General features: G+C 37.9%; 1 protein-coding gene and 1 pseudogene across 8 annotated transcripts in view; one reads left to right on the top strand and one right to left on the bottom strand.

Moving 5' to 3' along the window:
• Positions 1-19,717, top strand: part of VTI1A (vesicle transport through interaction with t-SNAREs 1A) — a 358,703-nt gene that overhangs the window by 49,420 nt on the left and 289,566 nt on the right. The window lies entirely within an intron of this gene.
• On the bottom strand, positions 1,322-2,370 carry LOC113251938 (lysine-rich nucleolar protein 1-like; annotated as a pseudogene).

Here is a 19,717-nt window from a genome sequence, read left to right as displayed (position 1 = left end):
GGTGTGTTATTTTTTATATTGTATTGCTTCCATCTATGATAGATATCATACCTCTGAAATTTTTTTGCTAAAGTCGCTCATGACCCCTGTTTCTGAGGTCCCTTTCTGGTTTTTATCATTCTTGTGTTGCTTCTACATAGCGTTTGATTCATTACCATCTTCTTTCTTTTTTTTTTTAAGATTTGTTTATATATTTGAGAGAGAGAGTGAGTGAGCACTAGCAGGAGGAGGGGCTGAGGGAGAGGGAGAAGCAGACTCCCCACTGAGCACAGAGCCCAACGCGGGGCTCGATCCTAGGACCCTGAGATCATGACTTGAGCCAAAGTCAGATGCTTAACCGACTGAGCCACCCAGGCACGCTTACTCCCATTTTCTTGAAACTAATTTCTTTGATACCATGCTTGCTTGGTTTCTTCCTGGCTCTTACGTATCTCTTTCACTGGATTTTCTTTTCCTGTGTTCCCCTTAATTTTGGGGTTTGCAGGTCACTGTTGTCTTAACTTGTCATCTCTGTATTCTCTCTGGTTAATTTTATGTATACCCATGGCTTCCACTGATGCCTAAGCATTGACAACTTCAAATCACGTCTCTAGCCCAGACTTTCAACATTGCACAGCATACCATTTTTTTTTGATTATCTATTGCACATGTTCCAGTTTTACAGATGCTTCAAATACGATGTTCCAACCTGAACTCATTAAACTTCTTGTCTTTCCTCCAAAATCTGTTTCTCTTCCTGCCTTCATTGTACTGGTTAATGCATATATTGGTCATGCTGGTTAATATACCATCTGCTCAGTTACCAACATGAGAAACCTGGGAGACCCTTCACACTTGTGTCTTGGCCTTGACTTCACATCTAATTGTCACTAAGTCCCATGGATTCTACCTCCACAGTCTCTCTCCCCTCCATCCTCACTGTTGTTCTGTTGAGGACCACATGGTCTCTCTCTTAACTCTTAAGATCAAGCCTGCAATTTTTGCCTTCACTCTAGTTCTTCTCTGGACTGTTTTCCACTTTGAGTCTAGAGGAAACTCTCTAAAAGTGTACGTTGGATTAGATCAAACTTCTGTTTTTTTGTGTGTGTGTGACTTTCCAGTACTTATAAGAGGTCACAAAGTTTCAGTCTGACAATCAAATCCAGCTAAAAGACAAATTTTCTGCCTCTCCTATGTTTTTGGTATATTGAAATGGGGTGCCAACATTAAAACATTGAGAGATATCACAGAAAAATCCAAATTTCAGATATCTTCGAAAATTCCAAGAGATCTAGCATTTTGGAAACGGCTGTAGCCACCTGTGTTCGAGAAATGTCGGTTTCTATTCCTCATATTCAAACCCAACTGTATCCCACTGGTCAAACTATGTTCCTGTCCCCTTCTTTCCTTCCGAAGCTTCCTTTGCGCCTGCCTCACGATCAGTCTCTTCTTGCAAGGCCTTTTGCCTCACCAGGTCTCTGTGTGCCTGTGTGTGTGGCCTTTCTTTTCCAGCACCACCTCTTCCCAGGGTTCTCCTGCTACTCTGCTCTCTTTCCTCTTCTTTTAATTCTTCAGAGCCAGCTTTTAAGTGCCTGGCTGCTCTGCCTTTCCCTTGGACTTCGTTTTCTTCTTTGCCGGGGACTTGGGGTTATGTCCTATTGGGATGTATTCTGGAGCCTCAACTTTGACTGGCTTCTTCCTTCCTTCCCTGGGGCTGCTCTCCATGGACTTGGAGAACTTAAGTTGCCCTCAGGAGTGTCTCCCCTCTGGTGGATTTTCTGTTTCTTCTTCATCTTCACATTGTATTCCCTGGGGCTCCGCTGCTTCTGTTTCTGCCCTGAGGCTGCCTGCTCCTCACCCTCCTTCCCCACCGATCACGCATACAGAGCATCCCCAGACTCACAGAACCAAGGGTCCCTGGCTGAGAAGGCTGCAGCCTCCTGGTACTTTTTCTCCTTTTTGTGTTTCTTTGGCTTCTTTCCAACTCTGGTCACCCTTTTGCCCTGCCTGGGGTCCAGGGAGGTCTTCATTGTCGAGCCAGGGGACATGGTCAGAGACCATAAAGACTTCCTCTTCTGTTTCTTCTCCCCACCTTGGAACTCAAATGGACCAAGAGGCTGCTTCCTAGAGCTGGGCAACCGCTCTGTCCGTCTAGCACATAACGTGGTGTCAGGTTCTAGGTGCTGCTCACAGAGAGTGCTGTGGCCCTTCCTCATCTCGGATGCCTGCCCTAGGACCACACTCTTTAAGGGGTTGTGGCTCTTGTGGGACAGACCTCAGTGAAATAATTGTCGCTGTTTAAAACTGAGTTTGAGTCTCCGGTTCTTTGATCACCTTCTTTTTCTCTGGGAGCGCAAGGCCCGGGTCTCCATTGTGGGTTTTGATGATCATTCCTGTAGGCCAGTCTTTCCCTCCTCCATGTGAAAGCTGCCATTAGGATTTTAATAGGAATTGCATTAGATCTGTAGATGACTTAGGGTAGTAGGGACATGTAAAATATATAAATTCTTGGGGGGCCTGGGTGGCTCAGTCAGTTAAGTATCCGACTCTTGATTTTGGCTCAGGTCGTGATCTGAGGGTCATGAGACTGAGCTCTGCATCGGGCTCTGTGGTGGGTGTGGAGCCTACTTAAGATTCTCACTCTCCCTTTGTCCCTCCCTGCTCCCCCACTCGACATGTGGGCAGGTGCCCTCTCTCTTTCTCTCTCTCAAAAGAAAAAATCAATTTAATTCTTTCATTCTGTGAACATGGGATGTCTCTCCATTTGTATCTTCTTTAATTTCTTTCATCAGTGTTTTGTAGTTTTCAGCATACAAGGATTTTATTATTTTTGATGCTATTATAAATGGGATTGTTTTCCTAATTTCCTCTTCAGGTAGTTTGCTAGTGGGTAGAAATACAACTGATTTCTGTATGTTGATTTTTGTATCCTACATCTTTACTGAATTTATTTATTCATTCTAACAGTTTTTTTTCATGAAGTTTTAAGAGTTTTCTATATATAACATCATGTTGTTTGCGAACAGAGACAATTTTACTTCTTCCTTTCCAATTTGGATTGCTTTTATTTCTTTTTCTTAACCTAACTACCCTGGCTAGGGCTTCCAGTACTATGTTGAATAGAAGTGGTGAGAGTAGACACCCTTGCCTTGTTTCTGATCTTAGAGGAAAAACTTGCGAGCTGTTCAGCTTTGAACTCTTGATTATTGTTGTCAAGGCCTCTGAGGATGATCCCTTCCCTTCTGTTTTTTCTAACAGTTCTTCCCCTTTCACCCTTTGTCCAGACATGCAAAGTACCCCAGTCTATGGTGTCGTGCATGATATTTTAGACTTTAATTATGGTACATATTCTCTTTCTTTGTTTTGCAGTGGTTATTCTTTCTTCTTTTCCATTTGATAAAACTACTCATCATGTAAGCCCCAGGGCACACACCGCCTATGTAAAGCCATTCTTGACCTGATCAAACCAGGATAGTTCCTTCCTTTTTTCCCTTGTACTAATATAAACCTCCATTTTATAGTACAAATTTATACTTATTACAGTTATTTGTCTGTATGCCTGCCTCACTGAGGAGTTCACGGTCCAGGAATCTGTTTTATTAATAATATAATACCTGACATGTAGTGCTGTTAAAAATTGCTAAACAAATGCAGAAATGAATGGATGGACTCCATGCCTGTAGTCTTACTTAGATTTGTTTACTGAGCATGAGATTCTCAGTAAAACTTTGTGGCTTTATTAATTGAATTTTTTCTAAAAAACTAGTAGCATTCCTTATTTTATGTCATTATGACATATTCAGGTTTATAATTAATTCAAACATTTCTGGTCTTTTATGGTAAACTTTTTAAAGAACTTTATTTTATTTTTTTATTTTTTTTTAAAGATTTTATTTATTTATTCGACAGAGGTAGAGACAGCCAGTGAGAGAGGGAACACAAGCAGGGGGAGTGGGAGAGGAAGAAGAAGGCTCATAGTGGAGGAGCCTGATGTGGGGCTTGATCCCATAACGCTGGGATCACGCCCTGAGCCGAAGGCAGACGCTTAACCTCTGTGCCACCCAGGCGCCCCTATTTTAAGAACTTTACATCTTTCTATTCTCTTTTAAAGCAAATTCTAGATTAGGGTTCTTAAAAGTCATTTATAAAAAAAAAAAGAGAGAAAGAAAATGAAAAAAGTAATAAATATTACTCCTAAAATTCTTTTCTTTCCTGATAATATTTTAACTAACATACTTTGTTTTTTAAGAGTATTATATTAATAGTCACATTTTTCAAAAACTCCATGATTTAGTTACTGATTGAAAGCAAAAACTTTTTCTTCTTTTGGCTAGGTATCCTTCTTTTCCCCAGAAATCTAGAACTTTTACACCAAAAATTTACTTGTAAATTGAATAATAAGATTTGGGGGGGGGTTGGAGGTTGGGGAAAACAAGAATCTTGTTTTCCAAAATAATATCTTAAGTAAAATGTAGCTTTCTTAAAAAGATATTGCATGAGTTTGGAGTATGTTGAGCTTAGTTTGTATGTGGAAATCTTTAAAGTAGATATTTACTTCAGTTTCTATGATCTTACGTCTTCCAACTTCTACAATTGTATATCCTCATTGCTATTTTAAAAATAAACATAATGTGATTAGCCAGCCTTGAAGTTAAGTAGCAAAATATATATATCTGTTCAGGTATCTTAGAATCCTTACTTTTTTTTTAAATCTAATATAATTTTTTTTTTTAACCTGTCCTGGATATGTCAGAGATTAGTATCTGCAGTTATATCTGTGACCTCCAACTTAATAATCCTTACAAAAAAACAAAACAAAACACCAAAAACTTCCATAAATCAAATGGAATTGAATGGTTAATCAATGTGGTAAATGTGGGATATTAGAAGGATGCCTGCATATGATTTTACATGTGTTAAATTCCTGTGAACATGATTGATGACCTATTGTCATCAGGTCATGTATTTTTAGTTATTTTTCTAAAAGTGAGACTAGACTTGTTGTATATATCTGTCTTCATTTTCTTCCCAACTCCTGCCTGTGATCAATAGCATGATCTTGTTTTATTAACATTGGCTGTAGTCCCTGGAATCAATGTCTACAGCTTGCTCAGGAATAGGGAGATCTTGACCTTTTCAAGAAAGTATAAAATCTAATATAAGTATATGTGCTTTTTTATTGGTAGCTTAGAATTAAACCTAAACTTCTTTTGTTTCTTTTGACACAAACAACTTGACTTCTTTCCCATTATTCTATTTCTAGTGTTGGTAACCTGCAAGCAACTAATTTTCATGTTTTTACATCTTGGTTCCTTAGGAACAAACAAAACAGAGTTTTTATGGAAGTTTGAAGTATGCTTTTAATTTAAATTGCCTTGGCTTTCTCTTTCCTGAAAGAAAGCAAACAAGTTTTCATGTTGCCTATTTTTTCTAAGAAGGTAGAGGATTCCCATTTGCTAAGGTGCTAATACTGTAATTAGTGAAACCTAAAATTAAAATTTTTGACATTGATCAAATGTTTTCTTTAAATAAATTTTCTAAGTTTTCTTCCACTAACTGTGAAACAGTCTTGGAGAGAGACTTAAAGAGGATAGCTCTTATATTAATGTTTAACTCTTCTGGCCTGTGTGATAGAAATCATCTTTTATCACTTAATTGCTCGGTTTTGAGAGTTTTATTTCTTGTTATTCATGTGAAAGTGCATTTATATTACTATGGCTTGGGTCTTCAGTTACCATTTCTTATTTTACCCATGCGCATAAGTCTGACGTGCTAGATCTGCAGAGATTTTGAAGGGTAACATTCACTGGATTACTTATCCCTTCTTATAGGGGCCAGTATGTGATTGCAGCCTGTGGCGCTCTGTTCGGCATTCCGCCCAACCCACTTCCCTCACTTGAGTCAGACATGGGGATTCCTTCTTTTTTCCCTTGGGAAACTTCTCCATGGTCCACAAGTTCTTACTTTATTCTGGAATTTTTCTTAATCTTATGCCTAAAATGTCCCCATTATTTAAACTATCCTGCAAAGTATTCATTAACAATTGCCAAAAAGTCCTTGCATTGTTGGAAACCTTTTACCCAGCAGATACTGGAGATTGTGGTACCTGTTGTGATAAAGAGGATCATCATTTACGCAGGGAAGAGTCTCCCTTCCACCTCTGTCGCCCATCTCAGTTCCTCATTCCAATCTCCCCCAAATCCCTAACCTAGGTAACTGCTGTTATTAACTCCTTGTATATCTTTTCAGCTTTTCTTTATGTATATACAAGCAAATAAAATGTACATTCTTCTCCCTCCCCACTTTAAGTAGCAAGATGGCATACGATACAGAAGACAACATGAACTGTCCATACTATTCCACACCTTGCTTTCTGTACTTTTCAGTGGATCTTGGAGAGCAATATGTAAAAAGTCATTCATTCTTTTTTTTTTTTATGTCTGAATCATGTTCCAATGTATGAATGTACCAAATTTATTTAACCAGTCTTGTTAAATAGATAGTTTTTGGTATTCCATGTGGTGCTGCAGTGAATGATATTGAACTTTGTCATTTTTCATGTGGACAAAGAAAAAAACAGAATTACTTCTTCGGAGAGTGTGTGCTTTTGCAGTAGTGATAATCCTTTCACACTTGTCCTCTATGAGGGATGTCCCAGTTGACACCCCCCATGGCAGTGCATGAGAGGACAAGTTACTCACAAAACGAATTTTCACTTACAACAGGAAGTATCAGACTTCTGGGTATTGGTCAAATTGATAGGAATAAAGGGGTAGCTTAATGTAGTTTTCATTAAACTTTTCTCATGAGTGAGATGGAATGTTTTCAGGAACTGTTTTTACCCTTTGCCAGTTTTTTGGGGGTGGGGGGAGGGGCCTGGTGATTGTTGCTCTTTTCCATATTAACTTCTAAGAATTCTTTATACAAGCATGCCTCATTTTATGGTGCTTCACAGATACTATGTTTCTTACAAATTGAAAGTTTGTGGCAACTTTGTGTCAAGCAACTCTGTTGGCGCCATTTTTCCAACAGTATTTTCTCGCTTTGTGTCTCTGTGTCACATTTTGGTAATTGTCAATACTAACTGAATATTTCAACCCTTTCATTATTATTATATTTTTTATATATTCTGTGATCAATGATTATAACTTGTTGAAAGCTCAGATGATGGTAAGCATTTTTTAGCAATATTTTTAAATTAAGGTATGTACGTTTCTTTCTAGACACAGTGCTACTGCACACTTAATAGACTACAATATAGTGTAAACATAACTTTTATATGTACTGGGAAACCAAAAAATTAATTTTAATTGCTTTATATTACAATATTTGCTTCATTGTGGTGGTCTGGAACCAAACCCACAATATCTACAAGGTATGCCTGGTATGTGTTGAAGATTAACCCTTGTTCAAAATAGAATTTGCATTTTTTTTCAGTTTATGGTTTGTCTTCAGACTTTGTTAAGTCGAACACTGAATTTATTCTATCTTTGTTCTGTATTTTGCCATTCAAAAATATTTATCTTTTAAAAAAAAAATATTTATCTTTTGTATGGTCAAAATTGTCTATCTTGTATGGTTCTGTATTTAGAATCATAGTTAGAAAGGCTTTTTCACCTCAGAATTATAAATGAATTAAGGTAAAATTATTCCTAGTTGTTTTATCATTTATGTTTTTACCTTAAATGGGAGCCTTTCTTCCATTACATCTTCTAACTGGTTGTCGTTTGTATATATGAGTTGTTTTCTGTATTTTAATATTTCAACTTGCTCTCTTATTATATTCACTTACTGTTTGCAATTTCAGCTGAGTCTCTTAAATTTTTGACATATACAGTTATATCATTTGTAAGTAGTGATGGTTTTCTTTAATTTTATACTTGTAACTAATTATGTTTGGTAGTATTTTCAGAAAAATGTTAAGTAATAGTATTAATGCTCACTTCATTTTTTTCTTTTTTCTCTTTATTGAGGTATACTTGACATGTATATGACATATGTTTGACATATGTGACTGTACATATAATGTGCTTTTTCTTTGTTCCTTTGGTCCTTGTTTCTTGTCTTCTTTTGAATAAATCACATAGTTTCTAATACTATGTTCTGTCTCCTGTATTAAATTTTTAAGTATACCTCTGTGTTATTTTTAGTGGTTCCTGTAAGAGAGTACAGTGTGTATCTTTAAGTTACTACACTTTGCTTTCAAACAATATCATTTTACTTCATGGACAATGTTCAGACCTTACATAGTAGAATTCCATCCCACCCTTTGTACCCTTGTTGTTTTACATTTTACTTCTGCATGTGCTGTGAGCCTCATGACATATACTTAGAAAAAATCTTTTATGTCCACCCAGATATTTACTTGTTGAAGCTCTTTTTTCCTTCACACAATTTATAATTTCCATTTGGTGTCTTACCTCTTCAGTCTGAAGAACTCATTTTAGCATATCCAGTTGGACAGTTCTGCTGGAGATGAATTCTTTTCGCTTTTATCTACCTGGGAAAAAAAAAAAGCTTTTATTTCACCATCAGCTTTAAATAATACTTCCACTGGACGTTGACTCTGGGTTTGACAGGTTTGTTTGTTTTCCTACCTTTCTGTACTTTAAAGGTATAATTTTATTATCCTCTGGCCTCCATTGTTGCTGGTGAGAAGTCATCCAACATTTATGTCATTTTCACTTTCTATATGTGATGAATGTTCTCTTATCCTCTGGCTGCTTTTAAGATTTACTATGTATCTTTGTGTTTCAGCAGAGAGTTTGATTATGTTGTACCTAGGTGGTGATTCACTGAGCTTGCTGGACCTATAGGGTGATCTCTTTCATCAGTTTGATAAAGTTTTCAGTCATTATTTATTTTAATATTTCTTCTCCATTTTCTCTATTTTCCTTTTTTGACTCCAATTATAAATATGTTAGGTCATTTAATATTATTCCATAGTTCTTGTGTGCTTTGCTTTGCTTTTTTCATTTTTTTGTATCTTTGTGTTTTGGTTTGGGTACTTTTCATTGATCTCCTTTTAAGTTTATGGGTCCTTTTCTTTGCTGTTTCCAGTATGCTCTGAAGTGATTTTAATGATATTATTTTAATTACATTTTGATACCACATTTTTTGTGCTATCATTTTTCTATATTTGGTTTATTTTTATAGAAAAAGAGACTATAGAGACTCTTTCTCTACTGAAATTCCCCGTCTCTTCAGTGTATATTGTCCATCTTTTCTACCATATCCCTTAGCATTTTTATCATAGTTATTTTAAAGTCCCTGTGTGATAATTCCAATACATGGATCATCTCTGACTGTGTGACCATGGGTCACATTTTCTTGCTTTTTCATGTGTCTTGTAATTTTTGATTGTGTGCTGGATATTTTACATAAAAGAGCAAGAGGGAGCAAAGTAAGTAAAAATTTATCAAAAAATAAAACACAAAACAAACAAAAACACTCCTTTTTCTTTCAGGTTTCTATGGTGGAGTGGCTAAGTCAATCTAACCTATAATTGGGCTGTGTATGGCTGCTTTCTTTTTTGCAGTTTCAGTTTAATTCACATTTTGAGGTTGTAGTTAGGCTTTTCCTTTCAGCAGGGCTTGAGCTTTGAGCACTGGTGAATTTCCAGAGATCTCATTCTGCTTTTCAGCCAAGCCACCATCTTTTTGGTTTGTGGGATCTCTTTCTCTACTTTATAGCCCCATTGCTCATTTTTTGAGTCTCTGGGGAGTTGTTTTTGCTCTCCAGTCCTGATATCAACTTTCTATACCTTTGGAGATTTCTTTCTGCTCCACTTAACCTAAGCCTTAGGAAATTAGTGGGCTTACACTCTTTGAAGACCCAGAATGCCTCAGAGCATTTTCTCTCAGCTCTCCTGTTCCTCTCTCCCACTCCAACCTTTGGTGGCTGAAATGCTGGAATGCCTCAGATAGGTTTCTGTTAGCTATCTTGCCCCATCCCTAGCCTACAATTTCCAAGATCTCAGAGTACTTAACATGGTCTTCTCTTAGCTCTGCTGCCTTGTACCCCACCTTCAGAGGGTTAGCTGCCTTAGATTTGAGGAGGTCTTGCATAGCCCAGGGGAGCATCTCTCAGCAGTTCTATGTCCTCAGCACTCAGTGATGACTCATAGGAAAGCATTGGTTAGTGAACCTTATACCTCACTCTGTGGCACAGGTTCTTTGAAATCCTAATGGTTGTGCCAGCCCTAATGCAGACCCTAAAAGTTGGTTAGAGGTTTGGCCAGTTTCTTCTCACCTATATCTGTGGAGGCTTATTCTACTCCTTCAGGAATGAGAATGGCCATGGGTCTCTTCTTTATTATGAAATGCTGATGGATTTTCTGGAATGTTTTACTTGATGATTTTGTTGCTTCTCCAGCTTGCTTTGTTTGTTAAGGTGAAAGCAACGGTCTCTTGTAAACTTCTATATTCTTTAAGGAACTGAAGTCCTGTGTCATTCTTTAATTGCTACTGCCTCTTCTGCTTTTTTGAACAAACTATGTCCAGGAGAGCTTCTGCCAGAGGCCACTTATGCCTGTCCCCACATCCATTGTTTCAAACAAAGCATATAGATTTTATGCTTCAGAATGAGTCTCCCACCTTTAGGAAGTATATTTTGGCTGGTGCCTATTGAGCTCAGCTATCAGTGGGACCTCTTAACCTTCATGCATTTTGTCACCCTCTACCAAGTAGCTCTGCATGGTCTCATCTGCTTTTGGACAGCTCTCCACATATTTGGGGATATGAATAATATCTGGTTTCTAGTTTTGCCAAGCATAGAGAATTCAGAATATATTTGTTCTTGTTTCTCATCCACCCACTCACCCACCCACCCCACCCCAGAGGGGAAGGAGAAGGAAAATGATGACTTAGAGGGAACCTGTGAACTTCTGCAGCAGTGTTCTTATTACAAGTCCCATGTAATCATTACAACAAAGCGTTTTTATTTTTCTTATGCAGATGTACAGACGGAGACTCAGAAAGGTTAGACACCCTCTCTGCAGTCACACAGATAATAAATAGCAAAACTGGGATTTAAATCATAGTTAGTTTAACTCATACTGTTAAATAATGTGCTGATAATGAAGTGCATTATCTTTGAAGCTTCTATCTTGTATTACTGCCTGAATTCCTTTTAGAGCTTGGGATAACATAGACAGGTATTTTCTCTTCTAGAGGCAGAGCAAAAGAGTGAATTGGAACCTAAATGCTCAGAAAACATTAAGGCTCAAAGCAGAGGAACTTAAGTTGAGATATAAGTAAAAAGAGTCAAAAGAAAAAAGGCCAGGTGCACCTGGGTGGCGCAGTCGTTGGGCATCTGCCTTCGGCTCAGGGCGTGATCCCCTTGATCTGGGATCGAGCCCCACATCAGGCTCCTCCGCTAGGAGCCTGCTTCTTCCTCTCCCATTCCCCCTGCTTGTGTTCCCTCTCTCCCTGGCTGTTTCTGTCTGTCAAATAAATAAATAAAATCTTAAAAAAAAAAAAAAAGGAAAGAAAAAAGGTCAAAAATAAGAGGCAAAATTGAGTCCCAAGAGCCAGAAGGAACTGGTTTGGAATGGCAATCAGGTCTTTTTATCAGGAGTTTGGATGACAACTGAGAGCAGAACTGATGTGGTCGTGTTGGGCCATAGCTGTGTGAGGACATCTTAAAGAGCTGAGGCAGCAAACCCAGAGTTTGATACACTGGAGAAAGACACTTGCTGGCATTCTCAATAATAATTATTATTATTATCAGAGCAGTTATTTTTCTTTAATTCTAGTAAGTGCTCAACACTATCTAGCTGTTTCATAAACTTTATCTCGATTAGACCCGAGGTACATAGGGATTCAAAAATTTGCTTAATAATCACACATTTAGAAAAGGACAAAGCTGGGATTTGAATCCAGACTCATCAGATGCCCAAATTGGAGGTCTCTCTGATTTATCATATTGTTTCTTCAAAGGACCAGCAAATAAGAGTAATAGAAACTAGCCCCAAAATTCAAATAAAAATTAATGTGTGTAAAGAATATTAAATGTATTCAGAGCAGAAATAAGGAAGAAGAAGAAAAAAGAGTGACCACCTCAGCTTTATGTATCATGAATAAGATTGGTCTCTCTGATTTATCATATTGTTTCTTCAAAGGACCAGCAAATAAGAGTAATAGAAACTAGCCCCAAAACTCAAATAAAAATTAATGTGTGTAAAGAATATTAAATGTATTCAGAGCAGAAATAAGGAAGAAGAAGAAAAAAGAGTGACCACCTCAGCTTTATGTATCATGAATAAGATTGGGTACACATTGGTTCATGTTAGATTTTGGAAGAATCTACTAATATCCACCTCTGAGTGCAGTTGGGGCTACCATCCCTAAAAATAACAGAGAAAATTCTGGAGTAGACCCCTCACATGATTAACAGTTGGAAAATTAGACAGATAAAGGAAGGTCCTGGGATCATTTTCCGTGATGGAAAGTTGTAGAGTTTTTAAGTGTCTTCAAGTCTGTGAAGAACTGTTATGCCAAGTGTGGGCAGCAGGTGTTGTTGGTCTGTACTGTATGTACAACGGTAGTACCACACATTTGAGTTTGATGCAGGGAAATAGTTCCTGACAGTAGCCAGTGACTGTTGGAAAACCTCATTTGTAAAAATTGAGGCACCTCCTTCTGTAGGTTTTTATAAGATACATTTAGTGTAGGATGATGTAAGGGAGCAAGGCAGACTGGAGGGCCTTTCAAGGTCCCTTCTAGCCCTAAGGTTCTGTTATGATTGCATATTTATAGAGCACCAAAATTGGCTGTGTTCTTTTCAGAGAATAGGATTGCATTCGGTCCCTGTCCAGGGTCATCACACTCAAAATTAGACAGATCAGCAATACTTGGTTGCCAAATCAAGTCGAAGTGTAGCAGGCACATGTCTAACTATCTGAGAATGTGTGTTCTCTTCCAGAACATTAGAGAATGACCTAAGAGCATGGTAGAAGATCTGTAGTTAGTGCAAGCACTCCAGTAAGGTTTGTATTAGGTTCCTCTAGGCGTTTTGTTAAAAGAAATAATAATGATAAATCATTTCTTATTATCTGTTAAACAACCTAATTTAGAATTAGCGTCCTCAAAGCTTCTAATTCAGAAGGAAATGAAGGAAAAAGAATTGGACTTTATTGCCAAACCGTTTTAAATAGTAAATAATATTCTGTTATTATTAACCTGATAGCTTTGAACTTCTCTGACCATGGATGACTTATTTTTTTTTTAAGATTTTATTTATTTATTTGAGAAAGGGGGGGGGGGCATGAGCGCGGGGTGGAGGGACAGAGGGAGAGGGATAAACAGACTTCCTGCTGAGCAGGGAGCCAGACATGGGGCTGGATCCCTGGGATCAATGACCTGAGCCAAAGGCAGACGCTTAACCGACTGGGCCACCCAGGTGCCCCAACCATGGATGATTTAGATTGAGTCAATTCTAGTTACTGAACTACAAAAAGAAAACTATGTTGCTAATTTAAAACTAGCAAATAAGGGGAGCCTGGGTGGCTCAGTTGGTTAAGTGTCTGTTTTCCACTCAGATCATGATCCCGGGGTCCTGGGATTGAGCCCCTCATTGGGCTCCCTGCTCAGTGGGGAGCCTGCTTCTCCCTCTTCGTCTGCTGATCCCCGTGCTTGTGCTTGCTCTCACTTTCTCCCCTCTCTCTGTCAAGTAAATAAATAATATCTTTAAAAAAAAAAATCTAGTGAATAAAGTTCTGTATTTTTACTGAAAAAAATGGAAAACCCCATCATATATGATAAAAATGAACAGTTTCAGTTGTCTGATTTTGACCTTTTTGAGGAATGGTCTCATATTTCTGATTAACAAGAATGATTATCTAATCAAGGATTTATTTGGACATTTAATCTCAGACATTAACTAATTATAGAAAAATACCTTATCAAGAGCCTCTACCTTCTTCCCCCACTAATCTTTTCACACTTTTAATCAATGTATACTTTTTATTTGGAAATAATCCCAAACTTTCAGAAAAGTTTGAAGAAGAGTACAAAGAGCGTACACGTATTCTTTACCTAGATTTACCTGTTAACATTTTGCTCCATTTGCTTTATCATGTGTGCATGCTTTCTCTGCTGATCTTTTACTCTCCACATACATGTTCCTGTTTTCCGAACCATATGAAAGTATGTTGCATACATCATACATCTGTTCATGTTTTTAAACTAATGTAATTTTATACCTTTCTTCAAAGTAAAAATAGATAGCTCTATTATTTACCAAACTGTAGAGGCAAGTTGAACTATTATATTTCACTTTGTTTTTCTCCTGTTGTCTATTTTAACTACCTCCTGTTGTCTATTTAACTATCATTCATGAGGCCCTTTTCACACCTTGTGTCTGGAGTATACTGTTTCTTCAGATTGTCCCTTAATAAAATCTGAAGACCTGACACCCAGCACCTGTTGCCACAACATACAATGGTACAGCTTCTTCATGTGACATATTACAGAATTTTGTAGTGCCAAATTCGTGTGACATAATTTTTATTAAAGAAAACTCATTTTTAAATGTAAATTTTTGTGTTCAAATAATCGTACTAATTAGATCTCTGTTCAGTAAAATTACATGGTTTTTGACTTTTAGATTTGTGTATCTTCTATTTCAGCTTGATGTGGATTCACTGGGCTGAATTTTCACGTTTGCTTATTTCCCTCCCAGTAGTTTGTAATTTCACAAGTCTAAGAAGTCCGGAATGAAGATGCAGCTTATAAAAAAGGGAAAGAGATTAAAATCAAACAAAAATAATAGGAGAAGGGGTCAAACTATTTTAAATACTGATGACCAAATTGAAATTATTTTCAAGTTGTGAAAATGTTATTACTGTGTTTTTACTGATGTAATGTCGTTACTATCTGAGATTAAAACCAACTTTGAATGGATGAACTCTGAGTATTTTTCGAAATGGTCTGAGATATGGAAGGGGTATAAACTATGGTGAAGTCATTTCTCTGAGGTTTTCGGTGGATACGGAAGACACAGAGCCAGGATCAAGTTGGGCTCCCGGGGAATGATGGTCTTAGACTGAATATTTTGTGGGCAGAGGTACCACCTGTGTTCCTGGAAGCACCAGAGTTCAGAGAACAAAGTAAAAATGCAGCACAATGTTGCGTTCTTCATGTAGCCACTGAATTTTGACCCGGAATTTTATTAGAAAGCCTCATTGTCCTCTGATAACATGTAATTCCTGTCTGTTGGTGTTATTTTTTTTTTCTCCTTGTGTGCTTATTAGTATTAAGTAGACTGCGTGCTTGCTCTATGTTAGACCACTTCCAGAAAAGCTACACAGAATTAGTTTCAAGAATATTTTTCTTTCCGTAGCACCCACACGCAGGATGTACGATCTGTAGTAGTTCTTATTCATTTGAAATACAGCAATTTGTTCCTGTCAGGAGAGGATAGGTTTGTTGTTTTAAATTGCCAGGTTTTGTTTTTGTTGGCGTGTTCCCCAATACAAATTGAATGGCTGACAAAAATCTATTTGTATGACAGTTCAATCTAGATAAGTGCCCTCTGTTGCCTAACGGTACAATTTGGGGTCTCCGAGATAAAAGCAAACTGAATGCCAGCCTTGTAGCACAGCTTCTCCGTGCAGATAACAGAAGTAATCCATATTCCTGAGCTACACAAATCAGACAAACAAAGAAGAAATATGCATGCACATCATCTTGTTTGAAATGGTGGTCTTTTAGCTTCTACATAATAAAAAAAATGGGAATATCTGACTTAGGAGAACAACAAAATAAATAGCTCATGTGAGATATGCCTGTATTTGAAATTAAAGGGAAATGTGCTATTGACTTATAAAGTTGGAGAGAGGTCTGTTGCTTAGTGTCTTCCCATAGTAGCCAGGTGTCCCCCGCTATCAGAAAGCGGAGAGTACCTATAAAACCGTTCGTAAGCCGAAATGATGTAAAGCAAGGAAACAATGATCATTGTTACATGGAAAGATTTTTTAACGTTCCCAGACCCAAAGAATAACCTCTCTTAAGCTTTTCTGATACCTTAGGACACAGCCTGCTGATGGATACACAAAACAAATGGAAATAAAGCAGAGCTGCTTACAGCCCCAATTCAGAACCCTGATGCTGAGATGCTGTGTGCTGTTTCTGGGGAAGGAGCTGAGTGGGGCCACTTTCACTGCTCAGGGTGGGAGCTGCCTCCCTAAAAGCTCACTGAAAAACAAATGCTGAATGTTATTTTTGCTTTTCACCCTGTTTTGGTAAAAGCAAAAATCCTCTTCAGATTTCTTCTTGTTAGCAAAAACAGGTACTGATGTAGGCCTTTAAGTAAAGTGGCATCATGTGAGTCTCCCAAAAGTGGGATATACCTGTAGTCGCTTTTGTCAAATGTATTTGCTTTCTATTTTAACTATTTCTATTTTCCTATTCTGAAATAAGTTATATCTTTGGACAGTGATTCCTTTGGAGCTTTGATATTTTGCAAAAGATAGGTTTGAAGGGGTCTCCTTTACTTCCTAAGATGAGGAACTGAGAATTTGTACCTTTTGGCTTACCTCTGCCTTAAAACATGTCAGGCTTACCATACATGTATCTCTCAAATTCATATATAAAAAGAGGGATGGAATATGTGGTAACAACAGTTATATGGAAAGAATTGGGACTAGTTCACAAGGTAACAGACATCCTGGAAATATTGCTGAGAAGCCCAGTTGTAGATATTCTGAAAAATAATCCCTAGTGCTTGGTGATGGATTGGGTTGGGGAATTGGTTTTGGGAAGAATGTTTAGATTTTTATGTGGGGAGACTGTGTGCATGGTAAAACCAAACATCAAACTAGGGAAAACAGAAGGAGGAGCAGTATAAGAGAAAGAAAATGCCCTATTATGTGTGTTAAATCTGAGTTGCCTTCAGGTTTTCTGAGGCACCCAGTAGGAATCAGATTTGTAAGAAGAATATGCAAAAAAGCCATGTCTTTGCCAACTTCTAGCTGGTAGTCAGAACAGTGGATAAAAATAAGATTCAGATGAGTGAGAAGAGGTCTAGGATGAAGACCTCTCTCAGAGGACTGAGAGAGAAGTTATAATGAAGAAGATTGAGAACGAGAGACCAGAAGGATAGGAGGAATTCCTAAGGAGGAGGTGCTGTAACTGCTAAGGAGAAAGTGGGCAACAATGTCTGATGCTATCAAGAGGTCAAATGAGGAGAGTACTGAAAGGTGGCCATTGGAGCCAAAGTTGGTACAATTAGAGCAACAAAATTAATGATGTAGTGTTAAACTATAAGTCAAAGTATAAAATAAATATCTGTAAGTCCATACTGATATCAATAAATGATTGAATAATGATTGAGTAGACCTCTTTCGTACAGAAGACTGCCAAGTGACGTATGACGATACTCCTCCCTGAAGGAGATAGAGCATGACTCCCCACTTATTAAATGTGGGCTGCACATAGTATGTACAGTCCAGAAGGGAAAAAAGAGTAGTTTCTCAGTGGAGAAACATGACGAACACTACCTCAGCCAGGCACCAAGGTCAACATCAATAGTGATAAGTCATGTTGATAGTGTATGTACCTCGGATATGATCGGATGAAAATGGCAATTTACCTCTTTGGTCTTCCTCCAAAAAACATATTAGCACAGTCTAGTCAGGAGAAGAACATCAGGCAGATCCCAGTTGAGGGACATTATACAGAACACCTGACCAGTCTTCTTCAAAACTTTCAAAATCATCAAAAATAAGGAAAGTGTGAGAAATTGTCACAGCCAAGAGGAGCCTAAGAGCACATGAGAAGTAAATGTGACATGGAATCCTGGATGGTATCTGGAACAGAAAAACAACATTAGGTATTAAGGAAACGTGGAAAAATTATGTACTTTAGTTAATAATAATGTGTAATAATGGACTATTGATTCATTAACTGTGACAAATGTACCATACTAATGTAAGGTGTTAATAATAGGGGAAACTAAGTGTGGGTTTCATGGGGACTCTAATATCTTTGTAACTTTTTAATAAATTTCTAACTATTCTAAACTTCAAAAGTTTACTTAGAAAACATGGCCGATGATTTCCTCAATTAGGAAGATACTGGTGATCCTAGGGAGTCCTGTGGCATGGCAGGAAAGCATCAAGTTTGTTTTAAGTTGAGAGGTGGCTGGGGCATGAGTAAGTGGAGTTAATATTCATGGAACACTTGTTCAAGAAGCTTGGCCAGGAAGGGAAGGATAAAGAGAGGTTGGGCATTGGCTGGACAGTATAGTACTGGCTGAAATAACATTTCGAGGTATATAAAGCTGGGTACACTTAAGAATATTTATGTCTTTAAAGGAAAGAACCAGTAGAAAGTGATACACTGATGATATGAAAGAAACAACATTTAACTGAGGAAGCAAAGCCCCCGAGTAAGCAGGATTTTATTCTATTCAGCTGAAGGTGAAGAGTCTTATAGGAAGAACATGTTGTTTATGAATCAGATATGAATATTTATATTTATTATACGTTACAGTTGGGGTCACTCAAATGGGGAAGTAATCTTCAGGTTGTTTCCATAGAGAATTTGGGCTCAAAGAACTTAGTTTTACTGCCTAACCATCACAGTTCTATTGGCTATATTCATAAAGCATTAAAAGGCATCTCTGAATTACGAGAACAGTAACCTCACTATAACACAGCATATACTATAATAAAGGATCTGTCATAACATGGGTTCAAAAGCAAATACTAGGGGAAAAATATTTTAAAAATTGTTTGCCTGAAAGATGGCTGGTTCCAATCTAAAATTGTAGAGTAACTGAATAGGGAGTCACCAGATCCCATGGGCAAGAAGGCAGTTCTTAACCCATCTTGATAACCAGTGCAGCTCCTCTTCTGCCATGTGGGTAGATTATTGGTGCTTTATGGTGGAACCTTTGAAGATTAATCTCGAAACATAGCTAAGTTACACCCGTAAGTGTGGTTGTGACTCACCCTCAGATCAGAAGTTTTATTCTGATATAAAACATTCTGCCCTGGGGCGCCTGGGTGGCACAGCGGTTAAAGCGTATGCCTTCGTCTTAGGTCGTGATCCCGGCGTTATGGGATCGAGCCCCACATCAGGCTCCTCCACTATGAGCCTGTTTCTTCCTCTCCCACTCCCCCTGCTTGTGTTCCTTCTCTCGCTGGCTGTCTCTGTATCTGTCAAATAAATAAATAAAATCTTTAAAAAAAAAAAACAACATTCTGCCCTAAGCATTCATCACCCTTGAACTTCCAAATTTATTATTGTCAAGATTCCAGATGTTGACAACAATGTATAAGTAAAGGCTTGTTTTTTGTTTGTTTATTTTGGAAGAGGGCAACAAGAAACAAAATCTGTAGACTAATCAAATTTATAATGGATGATAAATTCCTAGAACCAGGTGAATGATGCAGCTGAACCTGCCTTGGGGAAGGAGCAGTGGGATGGCCTCAGCCTGCCATGGTGGTTTGGTAAAATGAAAGGTGGTGTGGTAAAGTAAATAGAGCACTGACATTGGGAAATAGATTCCATCCTTCTTCTTCCTAGTCTTTCCCAAGTGTGTGGCCTTGGGGAGATCACTCATCTGGCTTAGAACTTCAACTCTAAATATGGAAGCCTGGTCTAGATGATGCCTAATGTCAGTTCTGTTCTTTTTGAGATATCTCAGTGTCAGTTACAGATTCATTGAGATCATTTGCTCTTGGAGATCTAGATCACGTGAAATTATGGCTATGGACAGATTTTCAATGCAT

The sequence above is a fragment of the Ursus arctos genome, unplaced genomic scaffold (assembly GCF_023065955.2).
Source record: "Ursus arctos isolate Adak ecotype North America unplaced genomic scaffold, UrsArc2.0 scaffold_7, whole genome shotgun sequence".
Classification (NCBI taxonomy): Eukaryota; Metazoa; Chordata; class Mammalia; order Carnivora; family Ursidae; genus Ursus; species Ursus arctos.
This window is presented reverse-complemented; position numbering and strand designations above follow the sequence as displayed.